Source organism: Gymnoscopelus microlampas (assembly GCF_963454915.1).
Source record: "Gymnoscopelus microlampas genome assembly, chromosome: 9".
Lineage (NCBI taxonomy): Eukaryota > Metazoa > Chordata > Actinopteri > Myctophiformes > Myctophidae > Gymnoscopelus > Gymnoscopelus microlampas.
In genome coordinates, this window is record NC_139946.1 from 15,689,127 (window position 1) to 15,696,723 (window position 7,597).

Sequence of the window (7,597 nt, forward strand, 5' to 3'; positions counted from 1 at the left end):
TTGTAACTGGTTTTCATATCGTCTGAAAGCACTGGCAGTGTTTTATATGTCCTTCCTTACAAGGTATTCTTGTACTTCTGTTTATGTGGACATAAATAAATATTTCAAATGGCAGGGGGCAGGGGGCCAGCTATAAGACGCCCCTTGTGTGTGTGTGTGTGTGTGTGTGTGTGTGTGTGTGTGTGTGTGTGTGTGTGTGTGTGTGTGTGTGTGTGTGTGTGTGTGTGTGTGTGTGTGTGAGAGAGAGAGAGAGAGAGTGAGTGTGATTGTGAGTGTGTGGGGTCACTGAGGGATGTTCATGTTATAAACACTGCCAGAAGCTTTACAGTAAACAAAAAAAAGATTAAAAAACAGTACCATTATTAAAAAGTTATAAAGTGTCTTCAGGATACAAGTGTACATTTTGTATTCAGGGTGCATGGCGCTAGTGGAAAGGAGGTCACCGGGTGGTACTGTATCACCCTGCATTCTGCCTGCTCCATTGTTTTCATTATGAATTGTATTTTGCCCTGGTACTTCAGTGCATTTCAGAGCTACAAACATTGCATGCTCAGCTAATGTCCCTCTGGAGTATATCGTTGCTGTCGGGCAGAAACCTCATCCCTCCATATTCTAACTTTTTGTGTGTTTTCGTAAATGAATGCCCTCCTTGATCATACTACTGCGTCACACAAAAGTATCAAAAACAGAAGATCGACAAGCTGTGCAGATAAAACTAGAAAAAGTGCTCCTCGGAGCACAGGTCTCCGCCAGGTCAGGTAGGTTATTGTGGCCTCCTGGTGGCACTATAATATGCCAATGTGAAAAGGGTACCATTTCTTATTAGGCCTTGCACGGCAATCGGACACTGCATTCATGGCTTGAGGCATTTTGTGCAAAAAATGTGTTTTGCTAAATTAGACCTGCTGGTGGCGCTACAACAGGCCAATGTTAAAAGGGTGGCATTTGTTCCTCAACATAGTGTGAATGTGCGTGCAAAGTTTGACCGCAGTCGGACGGTGCGTTCGTGATTTGCGGAATTTTGTTCAAAACAAGCCACTACTGCAAACTTTAGATGTCAATCTTAGCCAATGAGAATGGAATATGAAAAATCAAACACATCCGTCTTGATCACATGACTATGGAGATCATGTGTACCGATATGCGTGAAATTTGGATTAAATCGGAAGGAGTAATATAAAAAAATGTGTTTTACATAAGTCGGCCTCCTGGTGGCGCTATAAAAGGCAGATGTGAAAAATGCAGGGCAAAGGTTTTTCCTTGACATCTAGGGAATGCGCATACAAAGTTTTACACAGATCGGTGCAAACATGGTACAAACATGAATCGGCCTGTTATAGCGCCACCATGAGGCTGATGTGAACATTTTCAATTGCCATTTCTTCCTCGGCATAGTGGAAATATGCGTGCAAAATTTCACGGAAATTGCATGCTGTGTTCATGATTTGAGGCATTTTGTTCAAAACGGAGCACTCCTGCAAACTTTGGAAGCCATTTTTAGCCAATCAGGATAGAATATGAAAAATCTGAAAAACGCGTTTCGTCTAATGACTATAGAGATTTTTGGACAAAATATGTAGGAGTACTATCAAAAAATATGTTTTGCACAAATTGGCCTCCTGGTGGCGCTATAAAAGACTCATGTGAAAAATTTGGGGCAGTAGTTCGGAATTGGCATCCAGGGAGTGTGTGTGCACAGTTTTGCTGCGATCAAGCCAACGGTGGCGGAGATTAGCTGGTCACAGACGGACGGACGGACGGACGGACAGGGGGTAAAACATACTCTCACTTTTTCTAGTTTGGAGATATTAAAGAGATTCCAGTCATAACAGCTAATCTACGGCACCGTTGGCCCGGTTGCTGCGAAACTGTGCACACATACTCCCTGGATGCCAATTTAGAACCTCTGCCCCAAAACATTTTCACATTGGCCTGTTATAGCGCCACCAGGAGGCCTATTTTTGGATATTACTCCTACAGATTTTATCCAAACATCACGCAAATCGTAACACAGTATCTCTATAGTCAACTGATCAAGACGGATCTGTCCGATATTTCATATTCCATCCTGATTGGCTAAGGTTGGCTTCCAAAGTTTGCAGGATTGGTCGGTTTTGAACAAAATATCTCAAATCATGAATGCAGCATGCGATTTCCGTGAAAATTTGCACGCACATTCCCACTAGGCAGGAGGAAGAAATGCCACCCTTTTCATACTGGCCTATTATAGCGCCATCAGGAGGCCACAATAACCTACCTGACCTGGCGGAGACCTGTGCTCCGAGGAGCACTTTTTCTAGTTTGAACTATTTTGCCTCCTGAAAGTTAGATAAGGTACCAAATATTTACACTAACACGTCATCACTAATCGATATAAAAGGAAAAGAAAAAAAGAATGGTTTAAAACTGTGTTTCATTCTTACCAGCTCAGAGAGAACACTTGAGAACACTTTGAGAATACCATTGTACTGTCAACCTCGTCTAGGTCTCTCAATAGAGTGATTCATCATTATACAACAATGGCTGTTTGTGTAATCTTTTGTCGTGAGTTACTCATTACTCCACAAGAAAGAGTTATTATAAAATGGGTAGTCACTCAAAAACCTATCCTATCAATGCCCTCAACGTCAAGAAGACCAAGCAGCTGATTTGTTCGACTACAGCAGAGTTTCCCAACCTCTTTTTCGTGTACGCCCTGAGCTGTTTTGTCATGTCGACAGTATACCCCCTCACTCCTAAATGTGTTCTGACGCACGGTATCGATCTGACGGGACACTGTTCTTTTTTAATGCTTGCTTGTCAAGCTTAGTTTCAGCCAAAACTATGGCTGCAGGGAGAGTTACATCTTTTATGATGAATGCAGCATTTCTTTTATTCTCAGAGAGAACACAGTGGTTGCGGTGGATCCAAGGACGTACACACAAAGCCATATAAACTGTATTTTTTACTGAACTGCACTGAACCTTTTTTCCCCTTTTGCCAGTGGGCTCCCCTTAACCTTAATCGAGAATGACATGCAACTGGACACTTGAGCCATGTATCCAGGTTTGCTTGCGGCAGTTGGTTTTAGGGCTGATCAGTTGCGGCGCACACATACCATGACTTGGTATATGGCATGGGTCTTCAACAGGGGGTCCGGGACAAGGGGGTCCTCAGAGTTACTACAGGGGGGCCGCCAAATCTTTGTGTGATAGGGACTTTAATTTTTACGTTAACCACTTGAACCCTTGCGTCCCTATTCTGGGATGAAAATAGCAGATCTACAAGCTCGTGTCTCTGAGCTTGTAGATCGGCTATTTACGGTGAAGAGCAGACCACGTACCGAGCCAAAAGTTTAGAAGTTTAGAAAGTATTGAGTGTTTAAGTCGTTAAATGTCTGAAAACACACATTTAACATCATGTCTGAAAACACACATTTAATATGAATGTGCAGTGGGGTGTCTCTGCTTCATCTCTCTCAGCTAAGGGGTCCTTGGCCTGAAAAATGATGAAGAGCCATGGTATATGGTATTCATGAAATTACTTGGAATATTTTCTTAACATTTTGGACATAAAATGCAATAAATCCCCAATCTTTCCACATACCCCCAGCAAGCTGCTCAAGTAGCCCTATAGGTAGCACTCGACTACAGGAAGCAGAGCAGAGAGAGCACGGCCCCACATCTTCATTCATTGACGGCATCACATTGGAGAGGGTCAGTGACTCACAGTGGAGAGCGTCATCTCCTAGGACATCACATGGGCCACCCACAGCATGCACGTGGCCACGACCTCTCAAAAACATATGTACCGCCTCAGACGGCAAGAGGAATTTGGCAGGAGCCCCCACACCCTCACGACTCTCCACAACAGCACCATTAGCTTTAATTCAAGAATTCCTTCATTCCAAGGGCTACAGTATACGACTGTACAATGAAGCACTGGGGGGGAGGTCAGCTAATTATGTTGTAATTTATAATAGTTTTTTTTTTACTGTGTTTTGTTGGATTTTTTAACTAATTATAATTTATTTTCGCTGCATTCTATTTATACATATATTTGTAATGTCATCATGCTTCTTTTTACTGACAATCTATGAATGTATGGAAACTGGGGCTGTTGAACAGAACACATTTCCTTCGGGATAAATACAGTATCTATCTACCTACCTACCTACCTACAGTACCTACCTACCTACCTACCTACCTACTGTACAGTACAGTACCTACCTACCTACCAACCAAGAGCATCCTGATGAACGGCATCACCCCCAGGTATGGGGAACCCTGGTCGAACGCATGCATCGGATAGACCAGCACACTGACGGAGGTGGTAAGCTACCCTCCATCCAGGACATATGTGCCAAATGGTGCATTTAGTCAAGGCTGAGCGGATCATCCTAAAACAATTACCACCCCAGCCACAATCTCTCGTCGTTGCTGCTGAAGGCAGTCTAACGGTTGATACAGGCATATACTGGCAGTCTGGCACTTCACGTGTGTGTGTGTGTGTGTGTGTGTGTGTGTGTGTGTGTGTGTGTGTGTGTGTGTGTGTGTGTGTGTGTGTGTGTGTGTGTGTGTATATACAGTATATATGTATATCGTCTCTGTCGGATGTAAACCTGATATGTCCAAAACTGTTAGTTTTCAGGATTCAAATTCAAAAGTATCAGATCTACAAGCTTGTGGATATACTACTTTTGATACTTTTGCATGACACTGTATGATCAAGTACACTCCATTGCTGTTACACTGGCACTATCACTTATGTATGACTGTGGATATACATTCCCACACATTTCATACATATTTGATATCTGCCGCTACACAATGTCTCCTACATGTACAAGAGAATGGCTGCCTTTATCTTATTTTACTATATTTCATTCTTTGAGTGCACATTGCACCTATGTGATATCATTTATTTGTATTCATATTGTATATTGTGTTTACCCACAATCTTTTACCTTAAGTTGATAGCAACAACCACAATACAAGCACAACAGTCCCCCAGTAACCTCAGCAGAAACAGATGGCACAAACACACTATAGTACATGACACTGGATATCGTCGCTGTCGGGCTGAAACCTCCTATCTCCATATTCTAAGTTTTGTGTTTTTTTCGTAAATCAACACTCTACTTTATCATACTACAGCGTCACACAAAAGCATCAAAAGTAGCAGATCTGCAAGCTCGAAACGCGGCGTGAAGAAACGTGTTTTGAGCTTGTAGATCTGCCACTTTTGCAATTTTTTTATTTGAATCCTGAAAAGTTACAGTTTTGGACATACAGTACTGTCTGATATTTCCACCCAACAGAGCCGATATGTAACACTGAATGTAGACGCATGACAAGGTGTGCATGGTCAACAGTGAAAGAAGACAGCTAATACTTATACCAACATATCATGATTCATGGTCTTATGAGTTTTCATAAGTGGGTGTGTGTGTGTGTGTGTGTGTGTGTGTGTGTGTGTGTGTGTGTGTGTGTGTGTGTGTGTGTGTGTGTGTGTGTGTGTCTGTGTGTGTGTGTGTGTGTCTGTGTGTGTGTGTGCGTGCGTGCGTGTATACTCTGAAGTGGATCGACAGCCAAAAGCCTTGAGGAGAGACAGCATCAGACGAAGAGGCAAGTGGACCGAGAAAGAGAGAGAGAGAGAGAGAAAGAGAGAGAGAGAGAGAGAGAGAGAGAGAGAGAGAGAAGCAGAGAGAGAGAGAGAAGCAGAGGGAGAGAGAGGGGGGAGAGAGAGAGGCAAGGTACAGAAAGCAGTGCCTGCTGTCCACAGCTCACACTACACAGGAGAGAGCACACTGTCATCAGGGTCTACCGGCAAACTACTGAACAACAACCAGGTAAGGTTTGATTGATTGATACAGAAACGTAAACAGCATGTGGTACAGTCAGACTTTAAGGCTAAAAGGATAACACAATAAAGTTCTGGGGACTTGTTTCCATTGTGGTCCTATGTATTCAATTCATCAACATAGTATACAAATTCACACAATTAAATGTAATTAATAATTAATTACATTAAAAACCAGCTTGAGAAAATACATTGTGCAGAAATGTAAATGTAATTATATCAAATTCTATATGAATTATATGTATAAATAACTTCTGTAATGATTACTTTTTATTATTATTATTTTCCAGTAGTATTGATTGATTGATTGATTGATAGTTTTCAAAAAAGGTACAGCGGTACGATTATACAATGATGCTAAAAGGATAACACAAAAAGCCCTTAGGGCTTGTTTCCATTGTGGTCATGTATTCAATTAATCCGAAATGATCTCATATAGCCTATATTTTATAGGATTTGTTGCTGTGGTTTGGCTGCATGTGTGTAGTCTTGATCTGATTACAGATTTCAACTTGTAGCATGCCCTGTCAAACATTAAACAAACATTAAATATTCCTTTGCCTCTGAACTATTGGGGTAGATAATGTACACATAAGTTTCATCAGAATCAGTTTTATTGTCACTTCCATAATACACACTAGGCATACAATGGAGCAAAAATACTGTTCTTAGCAAATCATGGTGCTGGTCACCTTTAAAAACAGACACATTAAAATGAGGCAAAGCCATTTAAAAACATTAACAAGTAGAGAGAGAGCAGACAACATTGGTAGAAAAAGAAGTGCTGATACATTCAAAGTGCTATGTAGATATACTGTAGTACTATTCAAAAGTGCTATTCATCTCAAGATGTTGGTTTTGGGGTCTTATGGCGAGCATTCATCAGGGTTCTGATTGTGGTCTTTCTTCACCTTCATGCAGTAAAGCGGAAGCTCTAAATTAACTGGATGGTGGTGGTGGTTGTAGTGGTGGTTGTTGTGGGGGGGAAACAACTTAATTATGTTTAAATGTAGAATCCCATTGAAAGACACGTAATGGTAGGGTAAGTGATTTACTTTGGTTAAAATAAGTGTTAAATAGCTCTATATTCTGATAGTACTCCTTGCTATAGAGTGTTTGTTCAGTAAAAGGACTCTCCCATGTCTCTCCAGCTCTTTATTAAACAGAAAATGCATTTTCAGTGTTCTCTCCTGATTGGCTTACATTTTGTCACCTACATGAAAATGTACTATATTCTGTTTACTAAAGAGCTGGAGAGACCCCTGTGACCGAACAAACACTCTGTAGCAATGATTACTATCAGAATATAGTACTTTGACCTTTTTAACACAACCCCCCCCCCCCCCCCCCCCAAAAAAAAAATCACTTACCCTACCTTTTAGTTACAACAAACGTATGAAGATGCTATATAAATAGATGCTAAATAATATCAGAATACATACAGTACAGTGGACATAATACTCTGTATACTGATGAGTGAAATGGCCGCCACTGCTATGCCCTATAGGCAAACAATCGGTTAAAGCAGCTGTTCTACAAGTTGACAAGTTTGAGAACCACTGATATAGCAACATATTTTTTTCAAAAAACTTTAGAAAACATTTGTAGAATCCCCCAGAAGCAAAATGTTTTAGCAAACATTTTTCGCTTTAAAAATATATATTTAAAGATTTGCACACATTTTCACTATTATTAAAAGAAAATAGCAGATCTACAAGCTCATAGCGTGGCACCGAGTGCCGCCCTATGAGCTTAT